General features: G+C 49.9%; 1 protein-coding gene across 1 annotated transcript in view; it reads left to right on the forward strand.

Moving 5' to 3' along the window:
* The first annotated feature begins 4,966 nt into the window (after positions 1-4,966).
* RAI1 (retinoic acid induced 1) overlaps positions 4,967-13,017 on the forward strand; it is a 170,958-nt gene continuing 162,907 nt past the window's right edge. Inside the window, exon 1 of the mRNA XM_036741377.1 lies at positions 4,967-5,058. The gene's annotated coding sequence lies outside the window, so the exon portion shown is untranslated. The remainder of the gene's footprint in view (positions 5,059-13,017) is intronic.

Below are 13,017 nucleotides of genomic sequence, written 5' to 3' on the forward strand. Positions count from 1 at the left end.
TGTCTTTGTATAGCCAGCACCTGTCACAATGTCTGGGACACAGTAGGTGCTTAATAAGTAAATACTTGTTGATGGGGCACAAAGTAGATACTTAATAAATAATACTCACACTTAGGGCTTGCAAAACACTTTCTTTACAACAACCTTAAGAGGTATTATTTTCTTCATTTTACATGTGAGGAAACTGAGGCTAACAGATCTAAGTGACTTGCCAGTGTTCACGCAGCTGGTAGGTGTCGAAGGTAGGTAGTATTTGAACCCCGGTCTCCTGGTTCCAAGTTTGGGGCTCTTTCAATTGTAACACTGCTTCCATTGTTTACTTTTATATACACTATCCTTTGGATACAAGGCTGATGTTCCAAGTCCCTGTCATTAGGGCATGTGCTGGGATTTGTATGGAAATAGACTGCCTCTAAGCTATCCACAGACATCTTTATCTGACACCTTAATAACTGACATTTACATCATCCTCTAAAGTTTGCGAAGGGCTTGCTATATATTCCCTCATTCGATCTCACAAAAAGCCCGTGAGTTAGATTGTATTATTATCTCTCTGTTTTCCCCAGGAGTAAACTACATTTCAGAGACATTTAGTGACTTGCTCATGGCCACTTAGATTGGAGGGGGCTGAGGTAGAATTCAAACCCAGGTTGCTTCTGACTGCAAGTCCAATGCTAACTGCCTTTCTGAGGTGGTTACTTGAGGTTAGAGAGTCTATCTCTGCCTGGAGTTGGGTTCAGTGTGTGACCATGGGCGAGCATGAAGTTTACTAAGTTAACCTGGAAGCCAGAGATATAGGGACAACCGTCTTAGCTTGGAGTTCTAGTTAAGGGTTGAGGCTGTGAAGAGTCTTGCAGTGGGTAGGTTGAGCTTTTAGGAAAACATAAATTTTACCCACAGAGGGAAGAGAAGGAAACATTTCGTTCCTCCCAAAGGTTGGAATGAGGACAAAGATGGTGGAAAATCAGATCTGGGAGAAAGACAATGTGGTATGATAGAAAATTCTAGACTATGGGTCAGGAAACATGAAATCTGTTCCCCTGCCTGCCACAAACTAGCTGAATGACCTTGGAAAAGTCACTGTCCCTCTTTGCTCCTCAGTTTCTTTACCTGTCAAATGAAGGGGCTGGACTACATGATCTCTAAGCTCTCTGTCAGTTCTAGCAGTCTGTGTAAGGGTTTGGTCTATGACTGGGCTGAGGTTCACTTTGTGACTGTGTGGTAAAGAGGAGGCACACCAGAAAAGAAGGGGAGGTCTGGTAAGAGCAGAGCACTGGAGAGCAGAATGGCCCAATCTCCCAAATACAAATATGGAAACATCCTGGGTAATCTTGGTACCAATATCAAAAGTGGGAGGACCAGGCCAGAGTCCTCACAGTCCCCATGTAGGCTTGCAGCTCTTCCCTGTGTATTTGCTAACTTCACTGTTACCAACTCATTCCCTCCCGCTTCTCCCCAAATTCAAATCCTACCCATCTTTCAAATAATCATCTTGGGTCCTATCTTCTCCATGAAGTACTACCCCAATCCTTCATGAGTTCCTCTCCTCAGAACTCCCTAGTGTCTGTGTTACCCATAAGGCACTTATCACACGCTGTCTGCCTCCTTAGGTATTTGGAGACCCAGTCTTTCTCCCCAGCATCTCTCGTAGAGCTGGGCACACAAATAAATAGTTGTTGATTAAGTAACTGAAGAAGTTTGATCATTCAACGTTGCACCAAAGTCTGGAACTAAAGTTTCATTTAACTGGGAAAACAGAATCAATCCTTAGCTACACAATTAGGAAAACTGCCCTGTTGTTGTTCAGTCCTGTCCAGCTCTCCATGACTCCATTTTGATGTTTTCTTGGTAAAGATACTGGAGCGGTTTGCCCTTTCCTTCAGCTTCTTTTACAGACAAGGAACTGAGGCTCAGGGTCTCACAAGGAGGCCAGATTTGAACTCAGAAAAATGAGCCTTGCTAATTTTCAGCCCAGTGTTCTATCCACTGTACCACTTAGCTGCCCCAGGACCCACTTGAATAGGCCAGGGGGAAGAGATCCTGATTGGAATTCCCTCCTTTCAAACACAGTAGCACCATCTGATTTCTACTTAAAACAGCTGGAAAGGGAAGCCAAACTGAGATACAGTCATAGGTTAAATGGCCTTGTCCAGGTCACACAGTAGGTCTATCCGAGAGCTTGGATTGGGTGCCCCTATCTCCTTGCGAGGAGAATATCATAGCTCTAAGGGACCTTAGAGAAAATTTAGTGCAACTTTCTCAATTTACAGATAAGAATATATGTGCCCAAAAAGGGGAAATGATTTTCCCAAGGTACCACGGCAAACTATTGGGCAGGAGCTGAGATGCATATTTCTCCATGCCCATTCTTGTACCTCACTACCTCTGCCTTCATTCTCCTGAGCCTCTCATATCCTGGGGGTTGCTGGATTTGAAGGTCCCCACGGATTAAGGAGTGGAGGCCATTTATCAAATATTCTGTCTCGGTCGCTATTCCTCAGAAAAGAGGTCCCAGAGTGGAACCAGGGGTCGGGAATGTAAAATGTTATAATGCCACGAAGATACGCTGATGACCTGCTCTGTGGTCCATCCCGGGAAGGGTAGTAGGAAACTAGTGGTAGAGCCGGCCAGAGACTGGGAGCCGGGAGCCAGTGAGGCTGGGGGCGGAGGTGGGAGGGGGATGGGGAGAGAAAAGGTGGAAGAAGGAAGAGTGATTAGCCAGAGCAGAGCCACTATTGTGGAGAGAAAGAGGGGTGGGGGCGCCGGAGGCGCGCTGCTAGGAGATAAATAGAAAAGCTCCTTCTCCAGGGTTCTTATCCTTAGCCCTGGTCCACAAACAAGGGCCGGGTTTAGAGAGCGCAGAAACTACAGGGGTTGGGAGGAAAAGGCAGAGAAGGCGTACTAATTGGGTAGCTATTCCCTCCCCCCACCCCCGACAGACAGACAAACGCACACACACCACACAGACACATACACACCACACAGACACATACACACCACACAGACGCACACACACCACACAGACACACACACACACACGATGTGTAATTAACCTGGGGAATTTACAGACACAGGATGTGCCCTAGACAAGTGGGGAAAGGCCAAAAAAAAAAAAAAAGCAGGAGATTAGATATTGGTGGGAATAATTATAAGGGTGTCTGTCATCTGTAGGGAGAGAGGAGGGAGGGCAGGAGGGAGGAAAGGATGGAGGGAGAGAGGAGGGAGGGAGGGAGAGACAGAGACAGAGAGAGACACACACACAGAGACAGAGAGCAGTGATGCGATATGTTTCATCTCCCCGCCAGCTGTGCCGTACAGGGTAGGAGGATAGAGGGGTAGAAGGGCTGGGGGCCTGAAGTATGCGCGGGGAGTGGGGGGCGGGGGGGGAGCACCGTCTCAGTGGCGCCTGGTGGGAGGGTCGAGTCCGAGATAGGACCAGCCACCGCGAGGCTGGGAACAGCAGCCGGAGGGCGCTATCTTCAGCATCTCTCAAGGTGAAAGCTCTTTGAAGCTGGAGAGCTTGGGGACCCTTCAGGTTCCCCCGAGGCTCCCTTTAAAAAGTGGGGAAGTGCTACGTTATCACCCTCCCCGGTCCCCCAATACCCAGAAGCCACCGATTGCTGTCGGATCTGATTTGCCAGCCACGGTCCAAGCTAAATCCCCAAAGATACACAAACCTTGGAGTCCGGAATGCTGTATTTTTCCTGTCAGTCAGTGCTTCGGACACAGCTGGCTAAGCAGAACCGAGAAAGCTGCAGGTGTGTTATTCTCTCTCTCTCTCTCTCTCTCTCTCTCTCTCTCTCTCTCTCTCTCTCTCTCTCTCTCTCTCTCTCTCTTCCTCCCTCCTTCCCTCCCTCCCTCCCTCTTCTGCCCTTCCTACCCAACCCCGCCTCCAGCCCTCTGGCTCCTGCTAGCAATCTTCGGATCAATCTTCCGATGCCTTCACTGCTTTCAGAAATGGAGAGCTTCAGTGCGGCCCCCCACCCCTTAGGCAGTCTCCCTTAAACAGACCGCCTTTAGGACATAGGTATTATTAGGGTCTAAGAGAGGAGATGTGCATATAGGCTGTAGTGTGTGTGTGTGTGTGTGTGTGTGATTTAAAGAGAGGGGGAAAGGGAGATCACAACTCCAAGCATCCAGCATATTTCTCCCCTCCCTTGCGTCCCATTTTTCCTTTCTAGAATTAAGCCTCCCACCCACCTTCTACCCGCCCCACCACCAAAAAAAATGTCTGCAGCTTTTTTTTTTTTGACCCCTCGTGCTAGTATTTTTGCGCTCAGTGCGCCGTTTCTGCTGATTGCTATTCCTGGCAGAGATATCACACACACACACACACACACACACACACACACACACACACACACACATCACACCGACAAGCTTGCTACCTCCTCGGGGGATTTTTTTTTTAAGAAAAAATAAATTAAAAATAAAATGAACACCACCAGTCTCCTCAGCTTCTCTGAGCTTTCTACCTTATGACCTGATGTCTCCATGTCTCCATAGTGAAATCAAACCTCTCTCTCTCTCTCTCTCTCTCTCTCTCTCTCTCTCTCTCTCTCCTCTACACACACACATACACATACAGACCCTCCCCCTTCTCCTCCCCCTTTCCCACTCACCCCCCCCCTCACCCCCTCCCTAGCTCCACCACTTTCCTGACTGGTGTGTATGTAAGCCGCCTGCAGCCAAACCTCAACATCACCGCTACCCCTGGCATTAAAACGTTCAGGCTGGATGCTATAGGGCCGTTTCTAATTACCTTATATCCCCCAGTGGCCCATGAGTAATGGCTACTGAAGGAGCTGGCAACGGTTGCTGAGAAGGAAGAGCGGAGAGAGGGCGAGAGAAGGAGAGAGAGTGTGTGAGAGGAGAGAGAGAGAGAGAGAGAGAGAGAGAGAGAGAGAGAGAGAGAGAGAGAGAGAGAGAATATTGTGCCATTTCTCCCATCTTTTTCTCAAGGATCTAATCTGGCAGCTGTGTTCTGGAAGAGGAGAAGGGAAGAGAGAGAGGAGAGAATACAGACCCACCGCCGGAAATCACGGAAGAACAGAGCAGGTATCGTTACAAGCATTATCTTTGTGTCTTTTTTCCTCTCAATTCATGGAACTCGGTGGGTTTACGATTTTCTCGTTCTCATTCTCTTGCTGTAACTTGCAGCCCTCTTGTCTGGTAGATTTCAGCTTCCAGACGCTGGCTTATTTGGGGGAGGGGTGGCAGGAGTTGTGTATTTTCCTCTCTTCGGTGTTTTGGGTTTTCATAAAGCAGCTGGGTGATTACTGGTTTCCCCTGTATGAAGAGGAATTCTAGGGGATTTTCTTTTGCTTGAGGGTGTCTGGTTGCTTTTTACCACCCACCCCACCCCCTCCTCCACCTCCCCCCTTCAGTTTGTTTTAAAAAAAATGTCTTAAGAGCCTCTATCTCACTGGCCTGAATGAGTGAGGCTGACTGAAGGGGCAGGGCTGAGACTTTGGAAGAGGAGGTTTGTGATTGTGTTGGGGTCGTGGGAAGAGGTAAGGAGTATGTGGTCGCTGGGGAACCCAAGCTGGAGAAAAAGAAAAAAAAAAACACGGTGGTTTTGTAGAAGTTGAAAATCCAGTACTGACTGCGCTGGACCCTGGAGCTCCCAGGGAAGGAATGTCAGACGAGCACTGTGGGTCCTTGTTCTTATCGCCAGCCGGGGCGCTGCTATCGTGGGCGGCCGATCTGTTCTCGTCCCCTAGTCCATTCTCTCCTACCCCCGTCTCCAGCCAATATCGCCCGAACTGTAATTGCCCCGCTCAGGCTGGCACTTCTCAAACTTACCTACCCTGACTTCCCAGCTGCCGACGCCACTGGATCCCGCTTCTGGTCTTTCCTCTGGAGCTAAAGGCACCACTCTAACCACCTCCTTTCAACCATTTGAGGTCGTGCCCGCTCTCGGCTCTAGTCTTCCTCCCTCCCCCAAAGCTGTCTCTGAATCTGGACTCCCGCTAGAAAGCAGAGCTTTAAACACTCCTCAAACCCTCTCTTCCTCCCCCCCCCCGCCCCCCCGCGCCTCACCACCCCCTTCTTTCATCCCGGTGAATTTTCTCCTGCAAACCCGGGCCCCCAAGGACCAATAGCCCCCCTTCCCCCCCGCCCCGTCTCAAACATGAGCGCGCCCCCGCGCGCGCGCACACACACACACACACACACGCACACAACACAGCTCTGCTCACAGACTGAAGTGACAATGAAATCCCCAAGCTCTCATGGTCACAATTTTTTCCTGGCTCCGAATCAAAACCAGAACCTGGGGGTCATTAGGTCAATCCAGAGTCATCAACGCGTGTTTGTGTGTTTTTAGAACGTGCAAATGAATGAAATAATTGGAAACCCCTAAATCGTATGCAGTATGGAGTTTGGGAAGGGGAGGGTGTGTGTGTCTGTGTGCAGGCAGTTAGATAGTGCACTAATGCATAACTGCACAGGCAAAGCCTCGGTGACGGGCGGGGGGGCGGTGTCAGACAGTTCAAGCGGGTCTTCTCCCCACGGACTGGGGTTTAGGGGACGGAGGAGAAGATAACTTCGGCCCGTAGGGGCACTGACGTCCCTGGAACTGGAGCGGGAGGGAGGAGGGAGGTGGAGAGTGCGCCCCAGAGCTAAGGCGCAAGGAACTTCCTTAGCTGGCCAGCACCATCGCCTAGGCTTGCCAGTCCAGATAGGAAGCAGCCTGGAACCCAAATGCAGGCCGAAGCGGGTGGCCCGGGGAACCCGAACCCCCATAGGCGAGACACGCAGTCGGCTCGGTCCCAGATCCAGGGTGGGGGTGGTGTAGACGAGGGGAGGAGGTCTGAAGCTCGGAGCTGCTCAGCCTCGCCTGGCTGCGGCCTGCCCTCCGCCCGCGGTTGGTGGAGGGGGTGAGGGGCGGGGGCGAGGAAGGCTGGGAGAGAACCGGAGGCGAGCGCAGGAACCAGGGGGGCGGAGAGTCGATTTAAATTGGGCTTAATAGATTCCCAGGGCAGCTCTTTCCGATGCAAGTCAAAATGGGAGGCCAAGCTAGACTCGGCCGAGGGAACGGCGGAGTTGCATTCAAGATGCTGCGCGTTCCACTTCTCCCACCTACGGCCCGGGCCCCAGCTCGCCCGAGCCCTCCCCTAACGCGCCCCCCCTCCCTCCTTTAAGTGGCTGCTGATGGCGAATAACCCGAAGCCAGAGCCGCAGGCAGTTCCCGGGCTTCAGACGGAGGGCGAGTCGGCCGCGTGATGCGAGTGCCTAAGCGACCCACGCGCAATCACCAGGGCTCGCCTTTTTGCGTGAGGCTTTTGTGATGCGGAAACTGTGCGGGGTCTGGAAGTCTGCGCCCCTTTTCCCGCCTCCCCCGCCCCCACCGGGCAGCACACAGGTTTCAGGAGATGATCTGCTGGTGGTGGCTGGCTCTGTGTGTGTGTGTGTGTGTGTGTGTGTGTGTGTGTGTGTGTTTTGGAGGGAGGGAGGGAGAGGAACGGTTCCAACAGGAAGGATGAAAGCGTAGCCAAAAAAGCTCTTCCCCTCTAGTCTCCAGAAGAGGAGGAAGGGGCTGGCATACATTGGAATCTTTCTTATTTTCACAGACACACACACACACACACGGAGGCTAATTGGCCCCCAGAGTCAGAGTTTGGCCTGAATGGCCCCACGCACTGACATATAGTACCACCTCCCCAGAGCGTTGGAGAGGGACTCAGGGAAAATCATTGTGTCTCTGTCTTATCCAACCTCTCCCACCGACAACACACATACACACACACACACACACACACAGCACACACACACACCCCACACACACCCCTTCCAGGTAAAAAATCAAATGAAAATGAGTGTCATGGACAGCCTCAAAGAGGAAAGGAGTCACTAAAGAGCCTTGGTTTCCCCAGCGTTATAGACTGGCTTCCCCCACAAACTTTGGTCCCTGGGGTAATCTGGAAGGCTCTCCTGGCGCTCGGAGGCTGACAAACACCCATTGACTGGCTCACTCCCGGGCACTCTCCCACACACTGTTCCAAGGTTTAAGAGCCAGGGCTGAATCGGGTGGGAGGTAGAGTTCGGGGAGGCGAGGAAGGAAGAAGTAAAAGGTGGCGAATTCACAGTTTCTCCAATTAAACCCAGGGCGGGAAGACCCCCCCCCTTTTTTTTCTTGTTTTTACTGTAATTAGGAGGTGGCTATTTTGATTTGCTCTGGAAGGTACATTTGAGCACTCTGCAGACACTGAGAGTAGAGTCTTCTGCTTAGGGACTGCATTCTCCTGAAAAATGAGCTTCTCTAATAAGCTCCCTCCTCCCACCCTGCCACCCTGACTGTGACTGTGGCTCACCACCCCTTCTTAATTCATTCTCCCACCCGGATCCTCAGCTTAGTCTTCAAAATTATTAGTTGAGGAAAAGTGTCCCATTTCCATCTCCTTAGGAGCCCCTCCCAGCCAAGGAATGGGCCAGATCTGTAGGAACACCACCCCAGGGACACACTCTCAAAGTTTTGACTGGGGCTTATGGTCATGACAAGGGTGATGCGCTGGTGGTGCCTCACCCCCAAGCTGCCCTCTCCTACCAGCTTGTATCCAGCTCCCTTGGTCATGAAACATGGCCTTGAGCCGTTGAAATAATTCATTCTCATCCTTATCTGTGAAGGACAAGAGTAAAGGAGGCTTACTACATCACAGATAGGGAAACTGAGGCCCAGGGAAGTAACTTTTCCCAAGGTCACTGAGTGAGTTACTGTCTCAGGGGCCTGGAGCCCAGTCCTGCTGGCTGCCAGCCCTGGGCTTTCTCCAGACCAGAACCATCATTTTTCTACCTTAAGATTGGAAACACTGATCCCAAAGGACTCATGTCTTCCCATTCACCAGGTTCTCCTCACCAGCTCTAGAACCTCATCATCCCAGCACTGCTTTTCAGCTAAGACTGAGTTCCTCAAAGAGAAAATATATGTGTGATTGGTGTATACACATGTGTACTATTGTGTATGCTAGTGTGCGTGGATAAATGTGTGTTGTGTCATGTGTGATCGTGTATGTATGGGGGTGGGTATATGCCTGTCTGTGGGAATAATTTTTCTCTCTGTATTGTTACAAAGATATATATGTTTCTTTGTTCATGTATGAAGATGCATATGCATCTACAATTGTATGTGCATATACACTAATCCCATATATGCATAATGCTTTCACAGATATCTTATTTGATCCCATTAACACCCATTCTCAAGGGAGAGAAATTATTTTTATCCCCATTTCATAGGAAATTGAGGTTGAGACATTCCCAAGTTCATCCAGCTAGAAAGAAGTTGCCTAGCCAGAACTAGAATCCAGGTCTCCTGACTGCCAGTTCATTGCTGTTGTCAGAATACTCTGAGAATGTGTGTGTGTGTGTGTGTGTGTGTGTGTGTGTGTGTGTGTGTGTGTGCAGATGCATTGGCCGGATTTCAGCTGCCTCTGGGATCTCTCCTGTTTTCCCTGAGAGCCCAGGCCAGGCCACAGGCCTGGAGAATTGCAAAAGGAGAAGAGTAAGAAAGGGGTGGGGATACCAGTCCAGAGGGCTGTGGAGGGAGCTTCAGTTGCAAAAGGAATGGTATGCTGTCAGTGACCATGTTGCAGCAATTCCTCTGAAATTCCTCTCACCCCAGCTTGAGAACTGGGAAGGATTTCAGGCCAAATGATAGTCCTGGGCACTCATCCAACACTCATCCCACTCCTTCCTCCTGCAAACTGCAGAGGGTCTAGAGTCTCATCGCAACCTTTTCCCTATGCCAGGAAGAGGAGGAGAATATCTTCCCATTTCTCAAAGGAGAAAACTGAGAGACTGGGAGGTGGAGTGAGAGTCTGCCTTGTAAGGGAGAGAAGGTGCTAGAGCCAGGAGAGTCTTGACCAATGAGGTGCTTCTAGGGGCCTGGGTCTCTGACTATTATGCTCCTTTTTGGGGAAATCTAAACTTGCGAGCTTGCCCTCACTGAGGGATATTAGAACCAAAATAGTCAAGCCCACCAAATGGGGAATGGATCCAGTGGTTAGACCAAGGGACTTGAGACCAGAAGGGGCTAGATGGCTGCAATCCAGTGATGATTCATAGTTTACCCATTCATAACCTGGAGAGAGGCATCGATCTAAGTGGGCCATTTGGGACAAGCAGTGGCTTCTTACCTTCCTCCTCTGAGTTTAGATAGCTTCAGTCCAGGGACTCACTGAGCATGAGAGGGTAGGGCCAGTGAGGTTAATCTTCCTAAGTGATGTGGGGAGGAGAGGGGTGGTGGAACGAAGAGACTCAAAAGGAAGAAAGGAAAAGGAGTGAAAAGAAGAAAGAGAGATATAAAGGAGAGAGAGAAGAGGAGAAAGAAAAAAACAAAGGAGAAAGAGGAGAGAGAAGGTGAAAGAGAGGGGAGAGAGAAGAGAGAGGAGAGAGAGAAGGGAAGAGGAGAGAGACAAGGAGAGAGGAGAGAGACAAGGAGAGAGGAGAGAGACAAGGAGAGGAGAGAGGAGGGAAGAGAGAAGAGAGAGAGAAAGAAGAGAGAGGAGAGCAAGAAGGAGGAAGAGAGAGGAGAGAGAATGAGAGAGGAGAGAAGAGGGAGGAGAGAGAAAAAAGAGGGAGAGAGAAAGAAAGAGGGAGAGAGTGAAGAGAGGGGAGAGAGAGAAGAGGGAGGCAAGAGGAGAGAGAGAAGGAGAAAAGAGAGGAGAGAAAGGGGAGGAGAGAAGGAGAACGAGAGGACAGAGAAAGAGAGAGGAGAGAAGAGGGAGGAGAGAGAAAAAAGAGGGAGAAAGAGGGAGAGAGAAGAGAGGGGAGAGAGAGGAGAGAGAAAAGAGGGAGGAGAGAGGAAAGTGAAGGAGAGAAGAGGAGAAGAGAGAGAGGAGATAAAGAAGAGAGAGAGGAGAGAGAATGAGAGAGGAGAGAAGAGGGAGGAGAGAGAAAAAAGAGGGAGAAAGAGGGAGAGAGAGGGAGAAGAGAGAGAGAAAAGGAGAGAGAAGAGAATGAGAAAGAAGAGGGAGGAGAGAGAGAGAGAGAGAGAGAGAGAGAGAGAGAGAGAGAGAGAGAGAGGAGAGAAAGAAAGAAAGAAAGAGGAGAGGGAGGGAAAGAAGGTGGGGGGGGATAGAAAAAGGAAGCCCTCCTCTGGAACAAGCCAAGCTCTCTTATCACTGAAACCTGACCCTTCCTCCTCGCTCCCTCATCCCCAAAGCAATCATTAGAACAGGAGGCAGTGGGTGTATCTTGTGGCCCGGCTCAGTCAGGCTGGCCCTTTTACAGTAGCAGTTGCCAAAGGCCACTCCATGGAAGAAAACAAGTGAGAAGCAGCAGAAGGGCAGGAGAGAGCTAGCAGCAAGCAATCAATAGCTGGAGTGACTGCCCAAGGGGCCACTGATGACTTCTCCTAGGCTGTGGCTGGGGTTGGGGGAGGGGGAAGGGAGACACCTGATTCTCATGCATGGAGGCCCTCGCCATATTCCCTCTGGGCCAGGTATTAATGTCAGTGTCCTCTGTTCCCAGTTCTCCTGGGGAGAGGAGCAGCAGGCCAGCTTCAGGGGAGGTGGAAAGACGTTTGTTGTCTTGACTTACCATAAGAAGATAGGAACATTCTATTCCTTCCCTTCCAGCCCATCCCTTTTGCCTCTGTGTTTTTGTCTGTGTCTGTGGGTATTTTTGTATGGATGTGTGTGCCTGTTTGTGCATGTATCTGTAGACATCTGCACTTGTGTCTCTGTGTATATATATGTGTGTATACCTGCATTTACATAAGCATGTACCTATCTTTGTATGTTAGTCCATGTCTCTGTGTATAATTACATACATTTGTGAGTATGTCTCTATATGTTAGTCTGTGTTTGAGTCTGTGTGGATGTCAGTGTGTGTGAGATTCTGCATGTGAATGTGCAAGCACACTGCAAAACATCTGTGTTTTCATCTGTTTATCTTTGTGTATACATGTATCTATATACCTGTCTCTCTGTTAGTCTAAGTCTGTGTCTATATGTTTGTGTGGATGTGAGATTGTGGATGTGCATAAATGTGTGTATGCGTGTGTGTGTTAGTACCCCAAGGAAAAAGGGAAGGATCAAGAATCTGCTTTTTGTGTGGTTTTCAAAGCTGAAGATATGTGGTTGAAATCAGGGAGTCCTTGGTGGGGCCAGGGAAGGGAGAAGAGGGGAGGCAAAGGGAAATCTTAAGAGAACATCTTCTCTTTTGTCTCCAAGGAGATCAGCCTGTGAAATGATCCACATGTTAATTAAAAATTATTATATCTTGATTGAGCCATTCCTGTGCACATCCCACTTGTGAAGAGGAGAGGGAGAGAGAGGAGAGAGAAAGGGAGGGGGAGAAGAGGGAGGGAAGGAGATAGAAACACAGAGAGAAAGGAAGGGAAGGAGGGAGAGAAAAGAAAGAGAGGAGAGGGAGAGACAGTGAGAGAGAGAAAGGAAGGGGGAGAGGAAAGAGAAAGAGAAGGGGAGAGAGGATGGGGGGAGAGAGAGAGAGAGGAGAGAGAAAGGGAGGAGGAGAGAGGGAGGGAAGGAGATAGAGACAGAGAAAGGGAGGGAGGGAGGGAGAGAAAAGAAAGAGAGGAGGGAGAGACAGTGAGAGACAGAAAGGGAGGGGGGAAAGGAGAGACAGAGAGAGAAAGAGAAGGAGAGAGGAAAGGGGGAGAGAGAGAAAGGGAGGGAAGGAAAGGAGAGACAGTGAGAGAGAGAAAGGGAGGGGGGAGAGAAAAGAGAAAGAGAAGGGGAGAGAGGAAGGAGGAAGAGAGAGAGATTGGAGAATGAAAGGGGAAGAGAGAGGGGAGAGAGAGAGAGACAGAGAGAGAGAGAGAGAGAGAGAGAGAGAGAGAGAGAGAGAGAGAGAGAGAGAATGTCAGGATTGGTAGAAACTTTAAGGATTATTTAGTCAACCTTCACCACCAACACCTCCCCTCCATTTCACATAAGAGGAAAATGAGGTGGATAGTGGGTCAGTGACTTGCCCAGGGTCATATATCAAGTTAATGGCATAGCCAGGACTCAGATTTCCAGTCCAAGGCTCATCCCATCTTTCAAATGAAGG

This window comes from Trichosurus vulpecula, chromosome 1, assembly GCF_011100635.1.
Source record: "Trichosurus vulpecula isolate mTriVul1 chromosome 1, mTriVul1.pri, whole genome shotgun sequence".
In the NCBI taxonomy this organism is placed as follows: Eukaryota; Metazoa; Chordata; class Mammalia; order Diprotodontia; family Phalangeridae; genus Trichosurus; species Trichosurus vulpecula.